A 19,441-nucleotide genomic window follows, 5' to 3' on the forward strand; every position below is an offset into this window, starting at 1 on the left:
GTGGTCTCGGTCTTGTTTCACATGTTATGAGGTGTTTATAACCAATGATGTGGTCTCGGTCTTGTTTGACATGTTATGAGGTGTTTATAACCGAAGATGTGGTCTCGGTCTTGTTTCACATGTTATGAGGTGCTTATAACTGAAAATGTGGTCTCGGTTTTGTTTCACATGTTATGAGGTGTTTATAACCGAAGATGTGGTCTCGGTCTTGTTTCACATGTTATGAGGTGTTTATAACTGATGATGTGGTCTCGGTCTTGTTTCACATGTTATGAGGTGTTTATAACCGATGATGTGGTCTCGGTCTTGTTTCACATGTTATGAGGTGTTTATAACCGTAGATGTGGTCTCGGTCTTGTTTCACATGTTATGAGGCGTTTTCACCGAAGATGTGGTCTCGGTCTTGTTTCACATGTTATGAGGCGTTTTTAACCGAAGATGTGGTCTCTGTCTTGTTTCACATGTTATGAGGCGTTTATAACCGAAGATGTGGTCTCGGTCTTGTTTCACATGCTATGAGGCGTTTATAACCGAAGATGTGGTCTCGGTCTTGTTTCACATGTTATGAGGCATTTATTACCGAAGATGTGGTCTCAGTCTTGTTTCACATGTTATGAGGCGTTTATAACCGAAGATGTGGTCTCGGTCTTGTTTCACATGTTATGAGGTGTTTATAACCGAAGATGTGGTCTCAGTCTTGTTTCACATGTTATGAGGCGTTTATAACCGAAGATGTGGTCTCGGTCTTGTTTCACATGTTATGAGGTGTTTATAACAAGATGTGGTCTCGGTCTTGTTTCACATGTTATGAGGTGTTTATAACTGAAGATGTGGTCTCGGTCTTGTTTCACATGTTATGAGGTGTTTATAACCGAAGATGTGGTCTCGGTCTTGTTTCACATGTTATGAGGCATTTATTACCGAAGATGTGGTCTCTGTCTTGTTTCACATGTTATGAGGCGTTTTCACCGAAGATGTGGTCTCGGTCTTGTTTCACATGTTATGAGGTGTTTATAACTGAAGATGTGGTCTCGGTCTTGTTTCACATGTTATGAGGCGTTTTAACCGAAGATGTGGTCTCGGTCTTGTTTCACATGTTATGAGGCGTTTTTAACCGAAGATGTGGTCTCTGTCTTGTTTCACATGTTATGAGGCGTTTATAACCGAAGATGTGGTCTCGGTCTTGTTTCACATGTTATGAGGAATTTATTACCGAAGATGTGGTCTCAGTCTTGTTTCACATGTTATGAGGCGTTTATAACCGAAGATGTGGTCTCGGTCTTGTTTCACATGCTATGAGGCGTTTATAACCGAAGATGTGGTCTCGGTCTTGTTTCACATGTTATGAGGTGTTTATAACCAAAGATGTGGTCTCAGTCTTGTTTCACATGTTATGAGGCGTTTATAACTGAAGATGTGGTCTCGGTCTTGTTTCACATGTTATGAGGTGTTTATAACCGAAGATGTGGTCTCGGTCTTGTTTCACATGTTATGAGGTGTTTATAACTGAAGATGTGGTCTCGGTCTTGTTTCACATGTTATGAGGCGTTTTAACCGAAGATGTGGTCTCGGTGTTGTTTCACATGTTATGAGGAGTTTTTAACCGAAGATGTGGTCTCTGTCTTGTTTCACATGTTATGAGGCGTTTATAACCGAAGATGTGGTCTCGGTCTTGTTTCACATGCTATGAGGCGTTTATAACCGAAGATGTGGTCTCGGTCTTGTTTCACATGTTATGAGGCATTTATTACCGAAGATGTGGTCTCGGTCTTGTTTCACATGTTATGAGGCATTTATAACCGAATATGTGGTCTCGGTCTTGTTTCACATGCTATGAGGCGTTTATAACCAAAGATGTGGTCTCGGTCTTGTTTCACATGTTATGAGGTGCTTATAACTGAAAATGTGGTCTCGGTCTTGTTTCACATGTTATGAGGTGTTTATAACCGATGATGTGGTATCGGTCTTGTTTGACATGTTATGAGGTGTTTATAACCGAAGATGTGGTCTCGGTCTTGTTTCACATGTTATGAGGTGCTTATAACTGAAAATGTGGTCTCGGTTTTGTTTCACATGTTATGAGGTGTTTATAACCGAAGATGTGGTCTCGGTCTTGTTTCACATGTTATGAGGTGTTTATAACCGATGATGTGGTCTCGGTCTTGTTTCACATGTTATGAGGTGTTTATAACCGATGATGTGGTCTCGGTCTTGTTTCACATGTTATGAGGTGTTTATAACCATAGATGTGGTCTCCGTCTTGTTTCACATGTTATGAGGCGTTTTCACTGAAGATGTGGTCTCGGTCTTGTTTCACATGTTATGAGGCGTTTTTAACCGAAGATGTGGTCTCTGTCTTGTTTCACATGTTATGAGGCGTTTATAACCGAAGATGTGGTCTCGGTCTTGTTTCACATGCTATGAGGCGTTTATAACCGAAGATGTGGTCTCGGTCTTGTTTCACATGTTATGAGGCATTTATTACCGAAGATGTGGTCTCAGTCTTGTTTCACATGTTATGAGGCGTTTATAACCGAAGATGTGGTCTCGGTCTTGTTTCACATGTTATGAGGTGTTTATAACCAAAGATGTGGTCTCAGTCTTGTTTCACATGTTATGAGGCGTTTATAACCGAATATGTGGTCTCGGTCTTGTTTCACATGTTATGAGGTGTTTATAACAAGATGTGGTCTCGGTCTTGTTTCACATGTTATGAGGTGTTTATAACTGAAGATGTGGTCTCGGTCTTGTTTCACATGTTATGAGGTGTTTATAACCGAAGATGTGGTCTCGGTCTTGTTTCACATGTTATGAGGCATTTATTACCGAAGATGTGGTCTCTGTCTTGTTTCACATGTTATGAGGCGTTTTCACCGAAGATGTGGTCTCGGTCTTGTTTCACATGTTATGAGGCGTTTTTAACCGAAGATGTGGTCTCTGTCTTGTTTCACATGTTATGAGGCGTTTATAACCGAAGACGTGGTCTCGGTCTTGTTTCACATGTTATGAGGTGCTTATAACTGAAAATGTGGTCTCGGTTTTGTTTCACATGTTATGAGGTGTTTATAACCGAAGATGTGGTCTCGGTCTTGTTTCACATGTTATGAGGTGTTTATAACCGAAGATGTGGTCTCAGTCTTGTTTCACATGTTATGAGGTGTTTATAACTGAAGATGTGGTCTCGGTCTTGTTTCACATGTTATGAGGTGTTTATAACTGAAGATGTGGTCTCGATCGTGTTTCACATGTTATGAGGTGTTTATAACCGAAGATGTAGTCTCGGTCTCGTTTCACATGTTATGAGGTGTTTATAACCGAAGATGTGGTCTCGGTCTTGTTTCACATGTTATGAGGTGCTTATAACTGAAAATGTGGTCTCGGTTTTGTTTCACATGTTATGAGGTGCTTATAACTGAAAATGTGGTCTCGGTTTTGTTTCACATGTTATGAGGCGTTTATAACCGAAGATGTGGTCTCGGTCTTGTTTCACATTTTATGAGGTGTTTATAACCGAAGATGTGGTCTCGGTCTTGTTTCACATGTTATGAGGCATTTTTAACCGAAGATGTGGTCTCTGTCTTGTTTCACATGTTATGAGGCGTTTATAACCGAAGATGTGGTCTCGGTCTTGTTTCACATGCTATGAGGCGTTTATAACCGAAGATGTGGTCTCGGTCTTGTTTCACATGTTATGAGGAATTTATTACCGAAGGTGTGGTCTCAGTCTTGTTTCACATGTTATGAGGCGTTTATAACCGAAGATGTGGTCTCGGTCTTGTTTCACATGTTATGAGGTGTTTATAACCGATGATGTGGTCTCGGTCTTGTTTCACATGTTATGAGGTGTTTATAACTGAAGATGTGGTCTCTGTCTTGTTTCACATGTTATGAGGCGTTTATAACCGAAGATGTGGTCTCGGTCTTGTTTCACATGTTATGAGGCGTTTATAACCGATGATGTGGTCTCGGTCTTGTTTGACATGTTATGAGGTGTTTATAACCGAAGATGTGGTCTCGGTCTTGTTTCACATGTTATGAGGTGTTTATAACCGAAGATGTGGTCTCGGTCTTGTTTCACATGTTATGAGGTGTTTATAACCGATGATGTGGTCTCGGTCTTGTTTGACATGTTATGAGGTGTTTATAACCGAAGATGTGGTCTCGGTCTTGTTTCACATGTTATGAGGTGCTTATAACTGAAAATGTGGTCTCGGTTTTGTTTCACATGTTATGAGGCGTTTATAACCGAAGATGTGGTCTCGGTCTTGTTTCACATGTTATGAGGTGTTTATAACCGAAGATGTGGTCTCGGTCTTGTTTCACATGTTATGAGGTGTTTATAACCGATGATGTGGTCTCGGTCTTGTTTCACATGTTATGAGGTGTTTATAACCGATGATGTGGTCTCGGTCTTGTTTCACATGTTATGAGGTGTTTATAACCGATGATGTGGTCTCGGTCTTGTTTCACATGTTATGAGGTGTTTTTAACCGTAGATGTGGTCTCGGTCTTGTTTCACATGTTATGAGGTGTTTTCACCGAAGATGTGGTCTCGGTCTTGTTTCACATGTTATGAGGCGTTTATAACCGAAGATGTGGTCTCGGTCTTGTTTCACATGTTATGAGGTGTTTATAACCGAAGATGTGGTCTCGGTCTTGTTTCACATGCTATGAGGCGTTTATAACCGAAGATGTGGTCTCGGTCTTGTTTCACATGTTATGAGGCGTTTATAACCGAAGATGTGGTCTCGGTCTTGTTTCACATGTTATGAGGTGTTTATAACTGAAGATGTGGTCTCGGTCTTGTTTCACATGTTATGAGGCGTTTTAACCGAAGATGTGGTCTCGGTCTTGTTTCACATGTTATGAGGCGTTTATAACCGAAGATGTGGTCTCTGTCTTGTTTCACATGTTATGAGGCGTTTTCACCAAAGATGTGGTCTCGGTCTTGTTTCACATGTTATGAGGCGTTTATAACCGAAGATGTGGTCTCGGTCTTGTTTCACATGTTATGAGGTGTTTATAACCGAAGATGTGGTCTCTGTCTTGTTTCACATGTTATGAGGCGTTTATAACCGAAGATGTGGTCTCGGTCTTGTTTCACATGTTATGAGGCGTTTATAACCGATGATGTGGTCTCGGTCTTGTTTGACATGTTATGAGGTGTTTATAACCGAAGATGTGGTCTCGGTCTTGTTTCACATGTTATGAGGTGTTTATAACCGAAGATGTGGTCTCGGTCTTGTTTCACATGTTATGAGGTGTTTATAACCGATGATGTGGTCTCGGTCTTGTTTCACATGTTATGAGGTGTTTATAACCGATGATGTGGTCTCGGTCTTGTTTGACATGTTATGAGGTGTTTATAACCGAAGATGTGGTCTCGGTCTTGTTTCACATGTTATGAGGTGCTTATAACTGAAAATGTGGTCTCGGTTTTGTTTCACATGTTATGAGGCGTTTATAACCGAAGATGTGGTCTCGGTCTTGTTTCACATGTTATGAGGTGTTTATAACCGAAGATGTGGTCTCGGTCTTGTTTCACATGTTATGAGGTGTTTATAACCGATGATGTGGTCTCGGTCTTGTTTCACATGTTATGAGGTGTTTATAACCGATGATGTGGTCTCGGTCTTGTTTCACATGTTATGAGGTGTTTATAACCGATGATGTGGTCTCGGTCTTGTTTCACATGTTATGAGGTGTTTTTAACCGTAGATGTGGTCTCGGTCTTGTTTCACATGTTATGAGGTGTTTTCACCGAAGATGTGGTCTCGGTCTTGTTTCACATGTTATGAGGCGTTTATAACCGAAGATGTGGTCTCGGTCTTGTTTCACATGTTATGAGGTGTTTATAACTGAAGATGTGGTCTCGGTCTTGTTTCACATGTTATGAGGCGTTTTAACCGAAGATGTGGTCTCGGTCTTGTTTCACATGTTATGAGGCGTTTTTAACCGAAGATGTGGTCTCTGTCTTGTTTCACATGTTATGAGGCGTTTATAACCGAAGATGTGGTCTCGGTCTTGTTTCACATGCTATGAGGCGTTTATAACCGAAGATGTGGTCTCGGTCTTGTTTCACATGTTATGAGGAATTTATTACCGAAGATGTGGTCTCAGTCTTGTTTCACATGTTATGAGGCGTTTATAACCGAAGATGTGGTCTCGGTCTTGTTTCACATGCTATGAGGCGTTTATAACCGAAGATGTGGTCTCGGTCTTGTTTCACATGTTATGAGGTGTTTATAACCAAAGATGTGGTCTCAGTCTTGTTTCACATGTTATGAGGCGTTTATAACCGAAGATGTGGTCTCGGTCTTGTTTCACATGTTATGAGGTGTTTATAACCGAAGATGTGGTCTCGGTCTTGTTTCACATGTTATGAGGTGTTTATAACTGAAGATATGGTCTCGGTCTTGTTTCACATGTTATGAGGCGTTTTAACCGAAGATGTGGTCTCGGTGTTGTTTCACATGTTATGAGGGGTTTTTAACCGAAGATGTGGTCTCGGTCTTGTTTCACATGTTATGAGGTGCTTATAACTGAAAATGTGGTCTCGGTTTTGTTTCACATGTTATGAGGTGTTTATAACCAAAGATGTGGTCTCAGTCTTGTTTCACATGTTATGAGGCGTTTATAACCGAAGATGTGGTCTCGGTCTTGTTTCACATGTTATGAGGTGTTTATAACCGAAGATGTGGTCTCGGTCTTGTTTCACATGTTATGAGGTGTTTATAACTGAAGATGTGGTCTCGGTCTTGTTTCACATGTTATGAGGCGTTTTAACCGAAGATGTGGTCTCGGTCTTGTTTCACATGTTATGAGGTGTTTATAACCATAGATGTGGTCTCGGTCTTGTTTCACATGTTATGAGGCGTTTTCACCAAAGATGTGGTCTCGGTCTTGTTTCACATGTTATGAGGCATTTATAACCGAAGATGTGGTCTCGGTCTTGTTTCACATGTTATGAGGTGTTTATAACTGAAGATGTGGTCTCTGTCTTGTTTCACATGTTATGAGGCGTTTATAACCGAAGATGTGGTCTCGGTCTTGTTTCACATGTTATGAGGCGTTTATAACCGAAGATGTGGTCTCGGTCTTGTTTCACATGTTATGAGGTGTTTATAACTGAAGATGTGGTCTCGGTCTTGTTTCACATGTTATGAGGCGTTTTAACCGAAGATGTGGTCTCGGTCTTGTTTCACATGTTATGAGGCGTTTATAACCGAAGATGTGGTCTCGGTCTTGTTTCACATGTTATGAGGTGTTTATAACTGAAGATGTGGTCTCTGTCTTGTTTCACATGTTATGAGGCGTTTTCACCAAAGATGTGGTCTCGGTCTTGTTTCACATGATATGAGGCGTTTATAACCGAAGATATGGTCTCGGTCTTGTTTCACATGTTATGAGGTGTTTATAACTGAAGATGTGGTCTCTGTCTTGTTTCACATGTTATGAGGCGTTTATAACCGAAGATGTGGTCTCGGTCTTGTTTCACATGTTATGAGGCGTTTATAACCGATGATGTGGTCTCGGTCTTGTTTGACATGTTATGAGGTGTTTATAACCGAAGATGTGGTCTCGGTCTTGTTTCACATGTTATGAGGTGTTTATAACCGATGATGTGGTCTCGGTCTTGTTTGACATGTTATGAGGTGTTTATAACCGAAGATGTGGTCTCGGTCTTGTTTCACATGTTATGAGGTGCTTATAACTGAAAATGTGGTCTCGGTTTTGTTTCACATGTTATGAGGCGTTTATAACCGAAGATGTGGTCTCGGTCTTGTTTCACATGTTATGAGGTGTTTATAACCGAAGATGTGGTCTCGGTCTTGTTTCACATGTTATGAGGTGTTTATAACCGATGATGTGGTCTCGGTCTTGTTTCACATGTTATGAGGTGTTTATAAGCGATGATGTGGTCTCGGTCTTGTTTCACATGTTATGAGGTGTTTATAACCGATGATGTGGTCTCGGTCTTGTTTCACATGTTATGAGGCGTTTTAACCGAAGATGTGGTCTCGGTCTTGTTTCACATGTTATGAGGTGTTTATAACCATAGATGTGGTCTCGGTCTTGTTTCACATGTTATGAGGCGTTTTCACCAAAGATGTGGTCTCGGTCTTGTTTCACATGTTATGAGGTGCTTATAACTGAAAATGTGGTCTCGGTTTTGTTTCACATGTTATGAGGCGTTTATAACTGAAAATGTGGTCTCGGTTTTGTTTCACATGTTATGAGGCGTTTATAACCGAAGATGTGGTCTCGGTCTTGTTTCACATGTTATGAGGTGTTTATAACCGAAGATGTGGTCTCGGTCTTGTTTCACATGTTATGAGGTGTTTATAACCGATGATGTGGTCTCGGTCTTGTTTCACATGTTATGAGGTGTTTATAAGCGATGATGTGGTCTCGGTCTTGTTTCACATGTTATGAGGTGTTTATAACCGATGATGTGGTCTCGGTCTTGTTTCACATGTTATGAGGCGTTTTCACCAAAGATGTGGTCTCGGTCTTGTTTCACATGTTATGAGGTGTTTATAACTGAAGATGTGGTCTCTGTCTTGTTTCACATGTTATGAGGCGTTTATAACCGAAGATGTGGTCTCGGTCTTGTTTCACATGTTATGAGGCGTTTATAACCGAAGATGTGGTCTCGGTCTTGTTTCACATGTTATGAGGTGTTTATAACTGAAGATGTGGTCTCGGTCTTGTTTCACATGTTATGAGGCGTTTTAACCGAAGATGTGGTCTCGGTCTTGTTTCACATGTTATGAGGAGTTTTTAACCGAAGATGTGGTCTCTGTCTTGTTTCACATGTTATGAGGCGTTTATCACCGAAGATGTGGTCTCGGTCTTGTTTCACATGCTATGAGGCGTTTATAACCGAAGATGTGGTCTCGGTCTTGTTTCACATGTTATGAGGTGTTTATAACCGAAGATGTGGTCTCGGTCTTGTTTCACATGTTATGAGGTGTTTATAACCGATGATGTGGTCTCGGTCTTGTTTCACATGTTATGAGGTGTTTATAAGCGATGATGTGGTCTCGGTCTTGTTTCACATGTTATGAGGTGTTTATAACCGATGATGTGGTCTCGGTCTTGTTTCACATGTTATGAGGCGTTTTCACCAAAGATGTGGTCTCGGTCTTGTTTCACATGTTATGAGGTGCTTATAACTGAAAATGTGGTCTCGGTTTTGTTTCACATGTTATGAGGTGTTTATAACCAAAGATGTGGTCTCAGTCTTGTTTCACATGTTATGAGGCGTTTATAACCGAAGATGTGGTCTCGGTCTTGTTTCACATGTTATGAGGTGTTTATAACCGAAGATGTGGTCTCGGTCTTGTTTCACATGTTATGAGGTGTTTATAACTGAAGATGTGGTCTCGGTCTTGTTTCACATGTTATGAGGCGTTTTAACCGAAGATGTGGTCTCGGTCTTGTTTCACATGTTATGAGGTGTTTATAACCATAGATGTGGTCTCGGTCTTGTTTCACATGTTATGAGGCGTTTTCACCAAAGATGTGGTCTCGGTCTTGTTTCACATGTTATGAGGCGTTTATAACCGAAGATGTGGTCTCGGTCTTGTTTCACATGTTATGAGGTGTTTATAACTGAAGATGTGGTCTCTGTCTTGTTTCACATGTTATGAGGCGTTTATAACCGAAGATGTGGTCTCGGTCTTGTTTCACATGTTATGAGGTGTTTATAACCGAAGATGTGGTCTCGGTCTTGTTTCACATGTTATGAGGTGTTTATAACCGATGATGTGGTCTCGGTCTTGTTTCACATGTTATGAGGTGTTTATAAGCGATGATGTGGTCTCGGTCTTGTTTCACATGTTATGAGGTGTTTATAACCGATGATGTGGTCTCGGTCTTGTTTCACATGTTATGAGGCGTTTTCACCAAAGATGTGGTCTCGGTCTTGTTTCACATGTTATGAGGTGTTTATAACTGAAGATGTGGTCTCTGTCTTGTTTCACATGTTATGAGGCGTTTATAACCGAAGATGTGGTCTCGGTCTTGTTTCACATGTTATGAGGCGTTTATAACCGAAGATGTGGTCTCGGTCTTGTTTCACATGTTATGAGGTGTTTATAACTGAAGATGTGGTCTCGGTCTTGTTTCACATGTTATGAGGCGTTTTAACCGAAGATGTGGTCTCGGTCTTGTTTCACATGTTATGAGGAGTTTTTAACCGAAGATGTGGTCTCTGTCTTGTTTCACATGTTATGAGGCGTTTATCACCGAAGATGTGGTCTCGGTCTTGTTTCACATGCTATGAGGCGTTTATAACCGAAGATGTGGTCTCGGTCTTGTTTCACATGTTATGAGGTGTTTATAACCGAAGATGTGGTCTCGGTCTTGTTTCACATGTTATGAGGTGTTTATAACCGATGATGTGGTCTCGGTCTTGTTTCACATGTTATGAGGTGTTTATAAGCGATGATGTGGTCTCGGTCTTGTTTCACATGTTATGAGGTGTTTATAACCGATGATGTGGTCTCGGTCTTGTTTCACATGTTATGAGGCGTTTTCACCAAAGATGTGGTCTCGGTCTTGTTTCACATGTTATGAGGTGCTTATAACTGAAAATGTGGTCTCGGTTTTGTTTCACATGTTATGAGGTGTTTATAACCAAAGATGTGGTCTCAGTCTTGTTTCACATGTTATGAGGCGTTTATAACCGAAGATGTGGTCTCGGTCTTGTTTCACATGTTATGAGGTGTTTATAACCGAAGATGTGGTCTCGGTCTTGTTTCACATGTTATGAGGTGTTTATAACTGAAGATGTGGTCTCGGTCTTGTTTCACATGTTATGAGGCGTTTTAACCGAAGATGTGGTCTCGGTCTTGTTTCACATGTTATGAGGTGTTTATAACCATAGATGTGGTCTCGGTCTTGTTTCACATGTTATGAGGCGTTTTCACCAAAGATGTGGTCTCGGTCTTGTTTCACATGTTATGAGGCGTTTATAACCGAAGATGTGGTCTCGGTCTTGTTTCACATGTTATGAGGTGTTTATAACTGAAGATGTGGTCTCTGTCTTGTTTCACATGTTATGAGGCGTTTATAACCGAAGATGTGGTCTCGGTCTTGTTTCACATGTTATGAGGCGTTTATAACCGAAGATGTGGTCTCGGTCTTGTTTCACATGTTATGAGGTGTTTATAACTGAAGATGTGGTCTCGGTCTTGTTTCACATGTTATGAGGCGTTTTAACCGAAGATGTGGTCTCGGTCTTGTTTCACATGTTATGAGGCGTTTATAACCGAAGATGTGGTCTCGGTCTTGTTTCACATGTTATGAGGTGTTTATAACTGAAGATGTGGTCTCTGTCTTGTTTCACATGTTATGAGGCGTTTTCACCAAAGATGTGGTCTCGGTCTTGTTTCACATGATATGAGGCGTTTATAACCGAAGATATGGTCTCGGTCTTGTTTCACATGTTATGAGGTGTTTATAACTGAAGATGTGGTCTCTGTCTTGTTTCACATGTTATGAGGCGTTTATAACCGAAGATGTGGTCTCGGTCTTGTTTCACATGTTATGAGGCGTTTATAACCGATGATGTGGTCTCGGTCTTGTTTGACATGTTATGAGGTGTTTATAACCGAAGATGTGGTCTCGGTCTTGTTTCACATGTTATGAGGTGTTTATAACCGATGATGTGGTCTCGGTCTTGTTTGACATGTTATGAGGTGTTTATAACCGAAGATGTGGTCTCGGTCTTGTTTCACATGTTATGAGGTGCTTATAACTGAAAATGTGGTCTCGGTTTTGTTTCACATGTTATGAGGCGTTTATAACCGAAGATGTGGTCTCGGTCTTGTTTCACATGTTATGAGGTGTTTATAACCGAAGATGTGGTCTCGGTCTTGTTTCACATGTTATGAGGTGTTTATAACCGATGATGTGGTCTCGGTCTTGTTTCACATGTTATGAGGTGTTTATAAGCGATGATGTGGTCTCGGTCTTGTTTCACATGTTATGAGGTGTTTATAACCGATGATGTGGTCTCGGTCTTGTTTCACATGTTATGAGGCGTTTTCACCAAAGATGTGGTCTCGGTCTTGTTTCACATGTTATGAGGTGTTTATAACCGATGATGTGGTCTCGGTCTTGTTTCACATGTTATGAGGCGTTTTAACCGAAGATGTGGTCTCGGTCTTGTTTCACATGTTATGAGGAGTTTTTAACCGAAGATGTGGTCTCTGTCTTGTTTCACATGTTATGAGGCGTTTATCACCGAAGATGTGGTCTCGGTCTTGTTTCACATGCTATGAGGCGTTTATAACCGAAGATGTGGTCTCGGTCTTGTTTCACATGTTATGAGGCATTTATTACCGAAGATGTGGTCTCGGTCTTGTTTCACATGTTATGAGGCGTTTATAACCGAATATGTGGTCTCGGTCTTGTTTCACATGCTATGAGGCGTTTTCACCGAAGATGTGGTCTCGGTCTTGTTTCACATGTTATGAGGCGTTTTCACCGAAGATGTGGTCTCGGTCTTGTTTCACATGTTATGAGGTGTTTATAACCGAAGATGTGGTCTCGGTCTTGTTTCACATGTTATGAGGTGCTTATAACTGAAAATGTGGTCTCGATCTTGTTTCACATGTTATGAGGTGTTTATAACCGATGATGTGGTCTCGGTCTTGTTTGACATGTTATGAGGTGTTTATAACCGAAGATGTGGTCTCGGTCTTGTTTCACATGCTATGAGGCGTTTTCACCGAAGATGTGGTCTCGGTCTTGTTTCACATGCTATGAGGCGTTTATAACCGAAGATGTGGTCTCGGTCTTGTTTCACATGTTATGAGGTGTTTATAACCGAAGATGTGGTCTCGGTCTTGTTTCACATGTTATGAGGTGTTTATAACTGAAGATGTGGTCTCGATCGTGTTTCACATGTTATGAGGTGTTTATAACCGAAGATGCAGTCTCGGTCTCGTTTCACATGTTATGAGGCGTTTTAACCGAAGATGTGGTCTCGGTCTTGTTTCACATGTTATGAGGCGTTTTTAACCGAAGATGTGGTCTCGGTCTTGTTTCACATGTTATGAGGCGTTCATAACTGAAGATGTGGTCTCGGTCTTGTTTCACATGCTATGAGGCATTTATAACCGAAGATGTGGTCTCGGTCTTGTTTCACATGTTATGAGGCATTTATTACCGAAGATGTGGTCTCTGTCTTGTTTCACATGTTATGAGGCGTTTTCACCGAAGATGTGGTCTCGGTCTTGTTTCACATGTTATGAGGCGTTTTTAACCGAAGATGTGGTCTCGGTCTTGTTTCACATGTTATGAGGTGTTTATAACCGATGATGTGGTCTCGGTCTTGTTTGACATGTTATGAGGTGTTTATAACCGAAGATGTGGTCTCGGTCTTGTTTCACATGTTATGAGGTGCTTATAACTGAAAATGTGGTCTCGGTTTTGTTTCACATGTTATGAGGCGTTTATAACCGAAGATGTGGTCTCGGTCTTGTTTCACATGTTATGAGGTGTTTATAACCGAAGATGTGGTCTCGGTCTTGTTTCACATGTTATGAGGTGTTTATAACCGATGATGTGGTCTCGGTCTTGTTTCACATGTTATGAGGTGTTTATAACCGATGATGTGGTCTCGGTCTTGTTTCACATGTTATGAGGTGTTTATAACCGATGATGTGGTCTCGGTCTTGTTTCACATGTTATGAGGTGTTTATAACCGATGATGTGGTCTCGGTCTTGTTTCACATGTTATGAGGTGTTTTTACCGTAGATGTGGTCTCGGTCTTGTTTCACATGTTATGAGGCGTTTTCACCGAAGATGTGGTCTCGGTCTTGTTTCACATGTTATGAGGCGTTTATAACCGAAGATGTGGTCTCGGTCTTGTTTCACATGTTATGAGGTGTTTATAACTGAAGATGTGGTCTCGGTCTTGTTTCACATGTTATGAGGCGTTTTAACCGAAGATGTGGTCTCGGTCTTGTTTCACATGTTATGAGGCGTTTTTAACCGAAGATGTGGTCTCTGTCTTGTTTCACATGTTATGAGGCGTTTATAACCGAAGATGTGGTCTCGGTCTTGTTTCACATGCTATGAGGCGTTTATAACCGAAGATGTGGTCTCGGTCTTGTTTCACATGTTATGAGGAATTTATTACCGAAGATGTGGTCTCAGTCTTGTTTCACATGTTATGAGGCGTTTATAACCGAAGATGTGGTCTCGGTCTTGTTTCACATGCTATGAGGCGTTTATAACCGAAGATGTGGTCTCGGTCTTGTTTCACATGTTATGAGGTGTTTATAACCAAAGATGTGGTCTCAGTCTTGTTTCACATGTTATGAGGCGTTTATAACCGAAGATGTGGTCTCGGTCTTGTTTCACATGTTATGAGGTGTTTATAACCGAAGATGTGGTCTCGGTCTTGTTTCACATGTTATGAGGTGTTTATAACTGAAGATGTGGTCTCGGTCTTGTTTCACATGTTATGAGGCGTTTATAACCGAAGATGTGGTCTCGGTCTTGTTTCACATGTTATGAGGCGTTTATAACCGAAGATGTGGTCTCGGTCTTGTTTCACATGTTATGAGGTGTTTATAACTGAAGATGTGGTCTCGGTCTTGTTTCACATGTTATGAGGCGTTTTAACCGAAGATGTGGTCTCGGTCTTGTTTCACATATAACTGAAGATGTGGTCTCTGTCTTGTTTCACATGTTATGAGGCGTTTTCACCAAAGATGTGGTCTCGGTCTTGTTTCACATGTTATGAGGCGTTTATAACCGAAGATGTGGTCTCGGTCTTGTTTCACATGTTATGAGGTGTTTATAACTGAAGATGTGGTCTCTGTCTTGTTTCACATGTTATGAGGCGTTTATAACCGAAGATGTGGTCTCGGTCTTGTTTCACATGTTATGAGGCGTTTATAACCGATGATGTGGTCTCGGTCTTGTTTGACATGTTATGAGGTGTTTATAACCGAAGATGTGGTCTCGGTCTTGTTTCACATGTTATGAGGTGTTTATAACCGATGATGTGGTCTCGGTCTTGTTTGACATGTTATGAGGTGTTTATAACCGAAGATGTGGTCTCGGTCTTGTTTCACATGTTATGAGGTGCTTATAACTGAAAATGTGGTCTCGGTTTTGTTTCACATGTTATGAGGCGTTTATAACCGAAGATGTGGTCTCGGTCTTGTTTCACATGTTATGAGGTGTTTATAACCGAAGATGTGGTCTCGGTCTTGTTTCACATGTTATGAGGTGTTTATAACCGATGATGTGGTCTCGGTCTTGTTTCACATGTTATGAGGTGTTTATAACCGATGATGTGGTCTCGGTCTTGTTTCACATGTTATGAGGTGTTTATAACCGATGATGTGGTCTCGGTCTTGTTTCACATGTTATGAGGCGTTTTCACCAAAGATGTGGTCTCGGTCTTGTTTCACATGTTATGAGGTGTTTATAACTGAAGATGTGGTCTCGGGCTTGTTTCACATGTTATGAGGCGTTTTAACCGAAGATGTGGTCTCGGTCTTGTTTCACATGTTATGAGGTGTTTATAACCATAGATGTGGTCTCGGTCTTGTTTCACATGTTATGAGGCGTTTTCACCAAAGATGTGGTCTCGGTCTTGTTTCACATGTTATGAGGCGTTTATAACCGAAGATGTGGTCTCGGTCTTGTTTCACATGTTATGAGGTGTTTATAACTGAAGATGTGGTCTCTGTCTTGTTTCACATGTTATGAGGCGTTTATAACCGAAGATGTGGTCTCGGTCTTGTTTCACATGTTATGAGGCGTTTATAACCGAAGATGTGGTCTCGGTCTTGTTTCACATGTTATGAGGTGTTTATAACTGAAGATGTGGTCTCGGTCTTGTTTCACATGTTATGAGGCGTTTTAACCGAAGATGTGGTCTCGGTCTTGTTTCACATGTTATGAGGAGTTTTTAACCGAAGATGTGGTCTCTGTCTTGTTTCACATGTAATGAGGCGTTTATAACCGAAGATGTGGTCTCGGTCTTGTTTCACATGCTATGAGGCGTTTATAACCGAAGATGTGGTCTCGGTCTTGTTTCACATGTTATGAGGCATTTATTACCGAAGATGTGGTCTCGGTCTTGTTTCACATGTTATGAGGCGTTTATAACCGAATATGTGGTCTCGGTCTTGTTTCACATGCTATGAGGCGTTTTCACCGAAGATGTGGTCTCGGTCTTGTTTCACATGTTATGAGGCGTTTTCACCGAAGATGTGGTCTCGGTCTTGTTTCACATGTTATGAGGTGTTTATAACCGAAGATGTGGTCTCGGTCTTGTTTCACATGTTATGAGGTGCTTATAACTGAAAATGTGGTCTCGATCTTGTTTCACATGTTATGAGGTGTTTATAACCGATGATGTGGTCTGGGTCTTGTTTGACATGTTATGAGGTGTTTATAACCGAATATGTGGTCTCGGTCTTGTTTCACATGCTATGAGGCGTTTATAACCGAAGATGTGGTCTCGGTCTTGTTTCACATGTTATGAGGTGTTTATAACCGAAGATGTGGTTTCAGTCTTGTTTCACATGTTATGAGGCGTTTATAACCGAAGATGTGGTCTCGGTCTTGTTTCACATGTTATGAGGTGTTTATAACCGAAGATGTGGTCTCGATCTTGTTTCACATGTTATGAGGTGTTTATAACCGAAGATGTGGTCTCAGTCGTGTTTCACATGTTATGAGGCGTTTATAACCGAAGATGTGGTCTCGATCTTGTTTCACATGTTATGAGGTGTTTATAACCGATGATGTGGTCTCGGTCTTGTTTCACATGTTATGAGGCGTTTATAACCGAATATGTGGTCTCGGTCTTGTTTCACATGCTATGAGGCGTTTATAACCGAAGATGTGGTCTCGGTCTTGTTTCACATGTTATGAGGTGTTTATAACCGAAGATGTGGTTTCAGTCTTGTTTCACATGTTATGAGGCGTTTATAACCGAAGATGTGGTCTCGGTCTTGTTTCACATGTTATGAGGTGTTTATAACCGAAGATGTGGTCTCGATCTTGTTTCACATGTTATGAGGTGTTTATAACCGAAGATGTGGTCTCGGTCGTGTTTCACATGTTATGAGGTGTTTATAACCGAAGATGTGGTCTCGGTCTTGTTTCACATGTTATGAGGTGTTTATAACAAGATGTGGTCTCGGTCTTGTTTCACATGTTATGAGGTGTTTATAACTGAAGATGTGGTCTCGATCGTGTTTCACATGTTATGAGGTGTTTATAACCGAAGATGTGGTCTCGGTCTCGTTTCACATGTTATGAGGCGTTTATAACAAGATGTGGTCTCGGTCTTGTTTCACATGTTATGAGGTGTTTATAACTGAAGATGTGGTCTCGATCGTGTTTCACATGTTATGAGGTGTTTATAACTGAAGATGTGGTCTCGGTCTTGTTTCACATGTTATGAGGAATTTATTACCGAAGATGTGGTCTCAGTCTTGTTTCACATGTTATGAGGTGTTTATAACCGAAGATGTGGTCTCGGTCTTGTTTCACATGTTATGAGGCGTTTTTAACCGAAGATGTGGTCTCGGTCTTGTTTCACATGTTATGAGGCGTTTATAACCAATGATGTGGTCTCAGTCTTGTTTCACATGTTATGAGGTGTTTATAACCGAAGATGTGGTCTCAGTCTTGTTTCACATGTAATGAGGTGTTTATAACCGATGATGTGGTCTCGGTCTTGTTTCACATGTTATGAGGTGTTTATAACCGATGATGTGGTCTCGGTCTTGTTTCACATGTTATGAGGTGTTTATAACCGAAGATGTGGTCTCGATCTTGTTTCACATGTTATGAGGTGTTTATAACCGAAGATGTGGTCTCGATCTTGTTTCACATGTTATGAGGTGTTTATAACAGAAGATGTGGTCTCGGTCGTGTTTCACATGTTATGAGGTGTTTATAACCGAAGATGTGGTCTCGGTCTCGTTTCACATGTTATGAGGTGTTTATAACAAGATGTGGTCTCGGTCTTGTTTCACATGTTATGAGGTGTTTATAACTGAAGATGTGGTCTCGATCGTGTTTCACATGTTATGAGGTGTTTATAACTGAAGATGTGGTCTCGGTCTTGTTTCACATGTTATGAGGCATTTATTACCGAAGATGTGGTCTCAGTCTTGTTTCACATGTTATGAGGTGTTTATAACCGAAGATGTGGTCTCGGTCTTGTTTCACATGTTATGAGGCGTTTTTAACCGAAGATGTGGTCTCGGTCTTGTTTCACATGTTATGAGGCGTTTATAACCAATGATGTGGTCTCAGTCTTGTTTCACATGTTATGAGGTGTTTATAACCGAAGATGTGGTCTCAGTCTTGTTTCACATGTAATGAGGTGTTTATAACCGATGATGTGGTCTCGGTCTTGTTTCACATGTTATGAGGTGTTTATAACCGATGATGTGGTCTCGGTCTTGTTTCACATGTTATGAGGTGTTTATAACCGAAGATGTGGTCTCGATCTTGTTTCACATGTTATGAGGTGTTTATAACCGAAGATGTGGTCTCGGTCGTGTTTCACATGTTATGAGGTGTTTATAACCGAAGATGTGGTCTCGGTCTTGTTTCACATGTTATGAGGTGTTTATAACTGAAGATGTGGTCTCGGTCTTGTTTCACATGTTATGAGGTGTTTATAACTGAAGATGTGGTCTCGATCGTGTTTCACATGTTATGAGGTGTTTATAACCGAAGATGTAGTCTCGGTCTCGTTTCACATGTTATGAGGCGTTTTAACCGAAGATGTGGTCTCGGTCTTGTTTCACATGTTATGAGGAGTTTTTAACCGAAGATGTGGTCTCTGTCTTGTTTCACATGTTATGAGGCGTTTATAACCGAAGATGTGGTCTCGGTCTTGTTTCACATGCTATGAGGCGTTTATAACCGAAGATGTGGTCTCGGTCTTGTTTCACATGTTATGAGGCATTTATTACCGAAGATGTGGTCTCGGTCTTGTTTCACATGTTATGAGGCGTTTATAACCGAATATGTGGTCTCGGTCTTGTTTCACATGCTATGAGGCGTTTTCACCGAAGATGTGGTCTCGGTCTTGTTTCACATGTTATGAGGCGTTTTCACCGAAGATGTGGTCTCGGTCTTGTTTCACATGTTATGAGGTGTTTATAACCGAAGATGTGGTCTCGGTCTTGTTTCACATGTTATGAGGTGCTTATAACTGAAAATGTGGTCTCGATCTTGTTTCACATGTTATGAGGTGTTTATAACCGATGATGTGGTCTCGGTCTTGTTTGACATGTTATGAGGTGTTTATAACCGAAGATGTGGTCTCGGTCTTGTTTCACATGTTATGAGGTGTTTATAACCGAAGATGTGGTCTCGGTCTTGTTTCACATGTTATGAGGTGTTTATAACCGAAGATGTGGTCTCGGTCTT

This window comes from Myxine glutinosa, chromosome 14, assembly GCF_964187855.1.
Source record: "Myxine glutinosa chromosome 14, kmMyxGlut1.1, whole genome shotgun sequence".
Taxonomy (NCBI): domain Eukaryota; kingdom Metazoa; phylum Chordata; class Myxini; order Myxiniformes; family Myxinidae; genus Myxine; species Myxine glutinosa.